The 11,559-nt window shown below is 45.6% G+C and overlaps 1 long non-coding RNA gene across 1 annotated transcript; it reads left to right on the top strand.

Annotated features, from left to right (window-relative positions):
* Window positions 1-5,017: 5,017 nt before the first annotated feature.
* On the top strand, window positions 5,018-8,596 carry LOC123130140 (uncharacterized). The gene is made up of 3 exons (XR_006463742.1): window positions 5,018-5,348; window positions 5,431-5,558; window positions 7,243-8,596. It is a non-coding gene; the product is annotated as an uncharacterized lncRNA (long non-coding RNA).
* Window positions 8,597-11,559: the final 2,963 nt, after the last annotated feature.

The raw sequence follows: 11,559 nt of genomic DNA, 5'->3' as shown, positions 1-11,559 counted from the left end.
TCACTTGATCCCTCTCGGTACATCTTCTACGCTTTGTGGGTTGATCAACTTGATTCACTCTTTAACTTAGTCTTGATCGACCTCTCACAAGACCAATCTTTAGGTAATTCCTTGAATAGCACCTTGGTCGACACAAACTCTCCTTGAAACCAACACATGTACTCCAAGAAAAGCATATGGACAAAACCTTCAAATATAACTCAAGGCAACCATTAGTCCATAGAGATTGTCATCAATTACCAAAACCAAACATGGGGGCACCGCATGTTCTTTCATCCTTGCCCTTATTCAATCTCTGGATGTAAAAGCAGAAACCATGATACTGCCGGCCGCGGAGCTTCATGCCAAGCTCGAGGCGGAATTGAGGCTGAAAGAACTTCTTAGAGAAGAAGAGTTGAAGTGGGCGTTGCGGGCCAAGGTCCGGCGAGTAGTCCAGGGGGACGCGAACACCCAATTTTTTCACATGATCGCTAATGGTAAGAATCGAAAGAAGAGGATCTTTCAGCTTGAGCAAGATGAGGGTACAATTATAGGACAGGAAAACCTAAAATTGTACATTACCGAGTACTATAAGCTGCTGTTTGGCCCTCCATAAGAGAACTGTGTGTCTATGGACGAGTCAAGGGTTGAGGATATTCCTCAGCTCACAGCGGTGGAGAATGATATTCTTGCGGCTCCTTTCTCGGAGAAAGAGGTGCTGGAGGCCATCTCGCAAATGAAGAATAACAAGGCGCCGGGCCCTGATGAATTCCCAGCGGAGTTTTATAAAAAATGCTGGCATATCATTAAAGGGGATTTGTTGCCTATGTTTAATGATCTGTTTGCTGGACAGCTTCATCTTTTTCAGCTCAATTTTGGAACGATCACCCTTCTTCCTAAGAAAACAGAGGCTGTGAGAATTGAGCAATTCAAGCCAATCTGTCTTCTTAATGTTAGTTTCAAAATTTTCTCCAAGGTCGGGACCAATAGGCTCACAAAGATTGCGCATGCTGTTGTGCAGCCTACCCAATCTGCTTTCATGCCGGACAGGAATATCCTTGAGGGGGTAGTGGTCCTTCATGAAATGCTCCATGAAATCCACACGAAAAAACTGGATGGAGTTGTTTTCAAAGTGGATTTTGAAAAAGCGTATGACAAAGTCAAATAGCCATTCCTTCAATAGGCCTTGCGTATAAAGGGTTTTGATGAGGCTTGGCGACACCAGGTAGAATCCTTGACGCAAAAGGGGAGCGTTGGAATTAAAGTAAATGATGATATTGGGCACTATTTCCAGACACACAAGGGCCTGAGACAAGGAGATCCAATGTCCCCTATTTTGTTCAACATTGTGGTTGACATGTTGGCAATCCTAATAGGCCGGGCAATGGAGGCTAGTCAGGTGGGTGGCTTGGTGCCCAACCTAGTTGATGGAGGGGTGTCCATTCTGCAGTACGTTGATGATACTATCATCTTTATGGAGCATGACCTGGCAAAAGCGAGAAATATGAAGCTGGTGCTATGCTTATTTGAACAATTGTCTGGGTTAAAGGTTAACTTTCATAAAAGCGAGTTGTTCTGCTTTGGTAGAGCCAAGGAGGAACATGAGGCTTATAGTTATAAGCAATTGTTTGGATGTGAATTAGGGGCTTTACCTTTTACCTACCTAGTTATACCCATTAACCATCGTAAGCTCACAAACCGAGAGTGGAAATGCATCGAGGATCGGTTTGAAAAGAAACTTAGTTGCTGGAAGGGCAAACTTATGTCATATGGAGGCCGGTTAATTCTTATTAATTCGGTGCTCACGAGTATGCCGATGTTCCTACTATCTTTCTTTGAGGTTCCAGTTGGGGTTAGGAAAAGGATGGACTACTACCGATCAAGATTTTTTTGGCAGAGTGATGAACTTAAGAGAAAGTATATGTTACGGCATATCTCTCTCAAGGTAGTTTTGGTGATTGATGACAACATGTTTGCGGACTAATCTTGTGCTTTGAATAATTCACAGATTCTCCCCTGGCACGAGACGGTTTCCTTCCCTTCGGAGTGTATTTCAAGACGGTGTAGCTCTTTCGTTTCTTTCTCGGTGGACTAGTTGCGTAGAGGGAACCGTACTATCAAGAGGGGGTCTGTTGGGGTATTGCATGGGTGGAATCAACACGTACACATCAGCTTCTCACCCTCCGAGCTTTTCCATTCCATTATAGAGATCTCTTCTCTCTTCCTTGTCCTGTCTGGGTCCAAGCGGTAGTACCGCGCAACCCAGCGGTAGTACCGCTGAGGAGCCACAAGCGGCAGTACCGCTCCACAGCGGTAGTACCGCCCGTGGCTCCACAACAGTAGTACCGCTGGGGTGCCTGGCACCTCCTCCTCGTCCTCAGTCTCTTTGGAGAGATTCTCTCTCTCTCTCTCTCTCTCTCTCTCTCTCTCTCTCTCTCTCCTGTGCCCCAGCGGTAGTACCGCACTACCAGCGGTAGTACGGCCGAAGGGTCACAAGCGGCAGTATCGCTCCACGGCGGTAGTACTGCCTGTGACCCCGCTGTCGTAGTACCGCTGGGCTGTGTGGCTCCTACCGCCTCGACTCGAGGGGTCTTTTTCTCGTGTTGGGTTTTGCGGCACTAGTTGCGGTTGTAGAGGCAGTAGTACCGTTCCAGGAGCGGTAGTACCACCCCTACCACCGCGGTAGTACCGCGTTGGATCCTTTTCCCTACTACTCTCCTCTGCGCGGCAGTGCCGCTGGCTGGCGCGGCAGTACCGCTGACCTGGCGGTAGTACCGCCCCCTCTCAGCGGTAGTACCGCCCTGTGCGGGGCTGGTTGGTGGGGGGCAACGGTTGGATTGTTCCCCCACTATAAAATGGAGTCCCCTTCTTCTCTTTGATCTATGTCTTCCTCCCCAAGATCCATTTATTGCTCAAGCTCCATTAAATGCCCCAAGCTCCATTTTCGCCCGATCTATCTCTCTAGCCAATCAAACTTGTTGATTTGCTCGGGAGTGGTTAAGAAGGCCCCGATCTACACTTCCACCAAGGGATTTTCTATTCCCCCACTCATCCCTAGCGGATCTTGTTACTCTTGGGTGTTTGAGCACCCTAGACGGTTGAGGTCACCACGGAGCCATAGTCCATTGTGGTGAAGCTTCGTGGTTTTTTTGGGAGCCTCCGATTAAGTTGTGGAGATTGCCCCAACCTTGTTTGTAAAGGTCCGGTCTTCGCCTTCAAGGCCACCAATAGTGGAATCACGGCATCTCGCATTGTGTGAGGGCGTGAGGAGAATACGGTGGCCCTAGTGGCTTCTTGGGGAGCATCGTGCCTCCACACCACTCCAACGGAGACGTACTTCCCCTCAAAGGGAAGGAACTTCGGTAACACATCCTCGTCTTCACCGGATCCACTCTTGGTTATCTCTTACCTTTAATTGTGCAAGCTCTTTAGTGTTACTTCTCTTGCTTGCTTGTTAGCTTTTTGGTATTGCATCATATAGGTTGCTCACCTAGTTGCACATCTAGACAACCTACTTTGATGCAAAGTTTAATTTGATTAAGAAAAGTTAAAAATTGGTAGTTGCCTATTCACCCCCCTCTAGTCAACCATATCGATCCTTTCAATTGGTATCAGAGGCTCGTCTCCTTTTAAGGACTTTACCGTCCAAAGAGTATGGTTGATACCGTGGACGGTGTGGAGGAACACTCCGGTGTGAATCCGATCTCGTCTACGGGAGATGGGGGAACCTCGGTCTCTCGTGAGGAGTTCAATGTGGCCTTGGAGACATTGAAAACCTCCATGATGACCGAAGTTGAAAGCATGTTTACTAAATTACTTGAGGGGCTTAAACTATCCACCGCACCGTTGAAAGTGGGTGACCCCGCCAACAAGGTGACGGATGCTATCCCCGACAAGGGAGAAGCTAGTAGTGAAAAGGCTCCTTCTTCTAGTGGTAAGAATGGCACCGGCATCTTTGCCCATGTGGAACCACCACTTGTTTATGGTGGACCGGTTCCTTCCACTCATTTGAATCATGCCGGTCCTCCCCCTAAGATTATGAAAAATGAGGATTTTGATTCTTGGGTTTACCGCTTTAAACGTCATTTAAATCATGCGAACACTAACCTTTGGAGAATCATTGAAGAAGGTTTCTATCCACATGATCCAAGAAACTTCACTGCTCAAGAAGCCGCGGACAATCAATCCAATGAGAATGCTCTCTTCATCATTCTAGATGCAATTCCACCCGAAGACCTACCTCATCTTCGTCCCTTCGCCTTGGCCAAAGATGCATGGCATTGTGTTGTCTCTCTCTACTGGGGAAGCACAAGCATTCAACGCTCCAACTATGAAGTGGTACAAGATGAGGCCGATGAGTTTGCAATGAAAGAAGATGAAGAACCTCGTGAGCTTTATCGAAGAGTAACCAAACTCGCGGTCTCACTACGAGATCACGGGAGCAAGGACACGGATGACAATTGGATCAAGCGCAAATTCCTTAAGGCAATGATGCCCTATCACAAGGCCATGTCCTCCGTCATTCGTCAAAGACCGGACTTCCACACTTTGACCTCAAGCGAAGTGTTGGATGAGTTTGTGGTCATGAACATTTTGGACAAGACCGCCGACAATGCGGTGCTCCGTTCTCAACGGGCAAAGAAGCCTAACCTTGCATTGAAGGCCAAGCTCATTGTTGAAGAAGAAGAAGAGGAAGAAGAGGAGAACAACCCCGAAGACACGAAGTATGCATATCATGAACATATGGCACTTGCTTCAAGGCAATTTTGGAGCAAGAAAAACTCGAGGCCAAACTTTAGCAAAAACAACTCGAGTGGCACGAGGGGCAAGCAACGTGTAAGGACTTGCTACACACTACAAAAATCCTGTTAATCCATGACAGATTTCTGATGACAGTATTGAAAATCGTCATGAATGTCCCGGTATAGCCCGGCAAGCATACTGAAGCCCGCCCTGAAGCCCGGATAAAGCCCTAAATCTTTCCCCGTATAAAAACTAACCCTAAGACCCTCCTGTCCAATCTCAATCTCCATCCGCCGCCACCATGCCTTGCCTCTCCTCGGCCCTGTCCTCCGCCTCCACCTCCCCGCCTCCAAGCGATGACGACGCCCCGAGATCCATGGTGATGGCGGCTGCAGTGGCCCGATGGAAGCGGTGGCCATCCCTAGCCATTGCCGCGTGCTTCTGCTACTCACGTTGACCATGGATCTGCAGCAGGGGCCTCCCTCCCCCGTTTCCCAGAGCCCGCAGCAGCTGATTCGCCATCCGGAGATTCGGAGCAGCAAGCGCCGAACGAGGAGAGGGCGAGGACGGTGACCTGCTGGAGGCCCGAGCGCGACCCAGTCAACGGTGACGATGCCCCACACAAGGTTCGTCCCTGCCCCCCCCTCGTCTCCTCTCCTTTATTACTTTCTCTCCCATCCCCAATCACAATTTCTTGCTTCAATTCAGATCAGTAGGAGCTCTCTGCCTCTCCAATTCCATGGACGGCGACGACCGGGACCCCATGCTCAAACCCGACGAGCTGGAACGGCGAGGTCATGCGAGCCAACCATCATGATTCGCCACAGAACAATAAGGTTGACTCTCTCGTTCTGTTTTTCTTTTCTTTCAAGTGCCTGCTGCTCTTCTCTAGCATAGTTCTCTAGGGGCTCACCAATTTTCTTGAACTGAACCTGATGTAGAAAACGTGTTAACTTCATTTCCTGATACTCGCAAGCTACAGCCAAGTTACAGCCAACGACAGACTAGCACTGCTAGCTATTTCCTTTTTCTTCTCTCACCGTGCGAGCATTAGCAGTGTAGAATTTGTCTTAAATAACTATTAGTTAGATAAGCTGTGTGGTGGTTCACGTCTAGTTCCTAATTAGGCCATGCCACTAATGAATAAAGCATATTCGTGTTCTTCTCCTTCCTATTGTTATTAGCCTGGTATATCTCTATATTTTTATATTGTCTTTACTCCCTGGCGTAGTTGCAAACTAATAATTAACGATGTGCAAAACTTGTCTAAGTTAGATGTACTCAGTGGCGGAGCTACAACAAATAAGTTGGGCGGGCCAATTTTTTTTTCTAAACCATACAGTCCAGTAGGCATGAGTTAGTGAAATTTCAGGTTGCCTGTATAGGGAAACTGGTAACAGGATGATGTTGTCAAGTAAAATTTGGACAAATAAACGAAATTTCTTGTGCGCTAGCTGCCTGCTGGTTCTATGGTCTTGTGCTCGTCACCTGGGTAGTTCATCGGTGGCTAGCCGCTGGCAGCCGCCATGGCCACGCCCGTCGTGGCATAGGGATGGGTCACCGTAGGGGTTGCTACATGCGGCGCCCGACTGCCTGGCTATTGGACCTCTCCATCTCTGAGTGGCTTGCTCAGTGCTGAATCGGGGCAGAGAGCTCATAGCTGGATGCGAGGGAGACATGCTATTGGATTAAACTGTTACATGTACAAAAGAGTTTTATTTGTCTCTGGAGCTGGGCGGGCCACGGCCTTGTTTTGCCCTCATGAAGCTCCGCTAGTGGATGTACTCATCTTTGTTGCTGTTAGGATCAAATATCAATGCTAGTTGAGTCATACTACCTCCATCTTGAAATATAAGTCGTTTTTATAGGCTAAACTAGCCTACAAAAATGTCTTATATTTTGAGACAGAGTTAGTACTTGTTAGTTCTGACCATGCCTAGCTTAAGGACTCATCAGTATTCTTGATAAGAAAATCCTGCATATGTACGTACATGTTCCTATCTGAATTAATATTGGATGTTTCTTGGTGTGTGCATGTGACAGTCAAGGCACATTTTCACAATATATGTTGGTATATGGTGTTGTGAAACTTCTATGATTGAACATACCACGGCAAGATTTAGAAGTAACTTTCTTCCATCTACAAAAGTTGAGAGGCAGAGGGAGAGGCACACAGCTTTACCACTGAATAAGCTACTCCCTGAGCTAGAGGGAGGGGCACAAGATTTACCACTGAATAAGTTGTCCCATTCTACATGATTGAGGCTCTAAAATGAAATAATGAAATAGTGTAAAATCTATAGCTTTAGAGATTTAGAGGCACACATAGATAATGAAATAGTGTAACAATCTTCAGGTTTGAAAAGTTTGGTGTTCTTATTATTTGATCTTGGTTTGCAGCAAATAATAATATTGGTGTTGTCATTGCACTTTGGGCTCCAATGAAATTCTTGTATGTCTCAATTCTCTGTCAAAAGTTGTTTTAACAGTGTGCTAAGTTTTGTCGGATGCTTTGCCCAGGTCTATCTCATAGACACCCAGATTTTGTATGCAATTTTCTCAACACCCAGATTGGAGCCTAAGGTTGGACATTTTGATGGGACTGCGGATCTTTGGATGTTGGTGCTGAGATTGATGTGGCCCTAGCTACATGTAAGCGAAGCTTATGATGTCGATCCTCCAGGCTGCACTGGTATCGTGTTACCTCACAAACTGCTGGTGGTAATTTTGCATCACCACTTATTAATTTATTTACTATTGTTCCTGTCAAATGCTTCTTGTCAAATAGTAATTCTTCAGCTGTATGTTGATGTTCTCTTATGGTTGCAAGAGAAATTTATCCTTGGGCAAAATGTCCACATTCTTAGATAGGTCTATTACTGTCTCTTTCATAGCCTTTTGGTTTTATTTTCACTATATATCTTTTTTGGTCAACTGTCAAGTGTCAACAATATGTGGATATTGTTCTTTAGGGTATGCCCAATTTCTTAATGCTATATATAATAGGGTAGGTTCTGGGGTTGGGTAACCTATTTTTTGCAAATTGGTGGTACCCAAAGGTGTTGTTCTGCCAAATATTGACAAGTCGATTCATGCCTACTTACAAGGATGGAAAAATAATATACTACTGGACACAACTGTAGAAGTATGTAGTTGTTTGTTTTCTCAGCGCATAACTATCCCTTCTTCTATATTAATAACTTATCATCAAGGATGACTGGACATAAGATAATTGAATGAATCTTTTGCACTGCAGTATATATTGTCCCCCAGTGTTTTTGTTTTTCTTGTTTGGATGATATGCACAAGTACTTGACATTTCATTTTTTTACCCATAACTTGGTTGTTTTAATTAATACGGATCTACATGAAACATGTATGTAGTAGATACTATGTTATTCTCACTTGTAGCAGTGCAAGATTTAAGAATTTTGGACAGCATGAGTTATTCATTTTTTATATTTGTTTCAATTCTCTTATTTTTACAATCTATTCATATCTACAAATATCTAATGGTGTTGTAAATATGCTAGGTATGATTGCGTACCGGGCTACTTGGTGCTGCCCCATCACAATTTGCACTGACATGATAATTTCCATCAAGAGGGGCGACAGCAAGAACTTGAATAGCAACTTCAATAGTTTAAATGTTCTGTTTGTGTGAACTGGATTGTACTGTTTTCTAACTTTTCCAAGTGTTGTATTTTGTCAATCTATGTTGTAAACTATCATTTCATGGAGGATTTTGTAACCTGCTATGTTATAGATACTTGTGGATAACTGCATTTTGATTCATATGCGCATGTGAGACAGTTTTCAAATGCCTGTCTCGCCAAAATTGGCATTACAATGTGTGTATGCATTCTGCTTAAAAATGTAGTTGGTGAAAAATGGCCTGAATGAAATAGGCTAATGGGCTACCCCATGTAGGATATCCATGACGATTTCTGTGACGAAAACTAGTGTCCGCGTAGGCTGCCACGTCATTCCAGTTGGTTAATTGAAAAGTCTATGTGTCATTGGTCCATGATGGATTGCTCCATCACAAAGGTTTGGGCCTTGGGCGGGCCTGTAGTAGATCCTTGACGGCCAAGGACCGTCATGGATAGCACCATGTCAAATTATGACGCGATATACATGACGGATTTCAAATCCGTCAAGGATGGGCACCCATGACGGATTTTGCCTCGCCTGTGACGGATTAGAATCGTCATGTATTAACAGGTTTCCTGTAGTGACAATTGCGGCAACGTGAGTCATTTTGTCGCGGAATGCCCGGATGAGAAGAGGGAAGACAATGGTGGCAAGCTCATCCGAAAGGACAAGGCCAAGTCGTTCCCCAACAAGAACAACTTCACCAAGAAGACTCCTCCCAAGGCATTGGTTGTACAAGAAGAGTACAATGAGGATGATGACGATGATGAAGATGATGAGTCGGTTGCCATGGCCTCCGTTGCCATTGCGATGACTTCACGGGTGTCTCTCTTCGACTCACCCAATGAGAGCATCACTGCCAAGTGCCTCATGGCTAAAGCCACCAACAAGGTAACCCCCAATATCAAAACTACCATCATTAATCATCCTTCTTCGACGGATAGCATTAATGAACTTGAGGGAGCTAATGTGGAGGCTAACGAGTTTGAGGCCTTTATGGGCAAACTCAAGGGAAAATCCAAGAAGCACTTTGTTGCTCTCTTGGAACAACTTGGTGAAGCCAATGACATGATCGAGGCTCACGAAGACACCATCACTAAGATGGAAGGGCATAGTCGTGACTATGCCGATGAGATTTCGGATCTTTCCAATGCTCTTGAGGAAGAGCGTGGTCTTCGTTTGGCTCTTGAGGAGTCACACAAGTTGATCATGCTAAGTTAAAGAAAGATTATGATCATGTCCTCATAGTTTCTCATGTGCTAAACTCCGAGAAGGCCGAACTTGAGGTTGATCTTGCTCGACTCAAAGAGGAGTTTGATCTACTTGACAAGGCTCACAAGGCCTTGAAGGGTGCTCATGCTAGCCTCAAAGAGTCTCATGATCAACTTCAAGTAAAGCTAACCAAGGAAAAAGCCACTTTCCCTCGTATGATGTTAATTGATAATGCAAATGCTACTAACCCGTGTTGTGAGCATGTGCATCTTGTTGAGGAGAACGCTAAGCTAAAGGGGCAACTTGAGAGAGGTCTTGTGTCTTGCATACAAGGCAAGAAGAACCTCAACGATCTCTTGATCAACCAAAAGGGAGTTGTGGCCAAGGAAGGGGTTGGGTATGTGCCCGACTCCAAGAACAAGAAGAAGAATGACAAGACCAAACGACCTCCTCCTCTCATGCAAACCTTTGTGAAGGAGGGAGAGAGTGCCTCCGAAGAGAATAAGAAGAACAATGTCAAGAAGGGCAATGTCACCCCTCCCAACAAAGTCGGCGAATTTAATCCTTCTTATGTGTTATGCCGTGCTAGTGATGGGCATGTTTATGCCAAATTTGTTGGTTCTCCTCATGAATACATTGAATGGTCTATTTGGGTTCCAAAAACCCTTGTTACTAACATCAAAGGACCCATTACAAAATGGGTACCTAAAACCAAGCATTGATCTCTTGTAGGTGTTTCCTTCTGGTGGGGGATCATGGTTGCTCGATAGCGGAGCTACAAATCATATGGAAGCAAGGACTTGGTGGTGGACGTGCACAAGGTTCCATCTATGCCCACCAATGTCGAGTGGGGTGACGCATCATCTTCTAAGGTATTGGGACTTGGCAAGGTGGTCATCTCTCATGATCTCACGATCGAGAAGGTCATGCTTGTTGAGTCCCTTGCATACAATTTACTTTCCGTTCGTCAACTTGCAATCATGGGCTTTGCCACTTTCTTTGATATCGATACCATGGCCCTCTTGTGGAGCAAGACTCTTAAAGTAGCTTTTGTTGGGCATGTCGAGAACGGTCTATATGTGATTAACTTTTCGGAGCGACCCACTAAGACCGCGACATGCCTAATGGCTAAAGTTGATGTGGGATGGCTTTGGCATCACCGTTTAGCCCATGTCAATATGAGATCTTTGCAAAGTCTCCTCAAGGGGGACCATGTCCGTGGACTAACGAATGTTAGTTTTGCTAAAGATCGTGCTTGCAGTGCCCGTATCGAAGGAAAGCTACATGAGAAGGCTCACCCTCCCACGACTATCATTTATTCAAAGAGGCCTTTGGAGCTCCTTCACATGGATCTCTTTGGGCCTCCATCCTTCGATAGTCTTGGAGGAAGGAAGTATTGCTTGGTGATTGTGGATGACTACTCAAGGTACATGTGGGTGTATTTCTTCAAGAGGAAGAGCGAGACCCAACAAACCATCATTGACTTTGCGAATGAAGCACAACGTCAACACAATGCAAATATCTTGACAATAAGAAGTGACAACGGCACCGAGTTCAAGAACTACACCTTGGATGAGTTTCTTAGTGATGAGGGAATCAAGCATCAATATTCCGCACCCTACACCCCTCAACAAAACGGTGTTGCAGAGAGGAAGAACCGGACGTTGATGGATGCGGCAAGGACCATGATGGCGGAGTTCAAGTCTCCGTACAACTTTTGGGCCGAAGCCATCAACACCGCGTGTCATGCATCCAATCGGCTCTACCTCCGCAAGGGCTTGAACAAGACTCCATACGAGATACTCACCGGTAACAATCCCAACCTCAAGTACTTCCGGGTATTCGGGTGTAAGTGTTTCATTCTCAAGAAAGGTGTTCGGTTGTCTAGATTTGAGGCTAGAGCTTATGAGGGCATATTTATTGGCTATGCTACAAACTCTCATGCTTACCATGTCCTCAATAAACCATACG

This window comes from Triticum aestivum, chromosome 6A, assembly GCF_018294505.1.
Source record: "Triticum aestivum cultivar Chinese Spring chromosome 6A, IWGSC CS RefSeq v2.1, whole genome shotgun sequence".
Lineage (NCBI taxonomy): Eukaryota > Viridiplantae > Streptophyta > Magnoliopsida > Poales > Poaceae > Triticum > Triticum aestivum.
The sequence above is the reverse complement of the archived record's forward strand: the minus strand, read 5'-3'. Positions and strand labels throughout refer to the sequence as shown.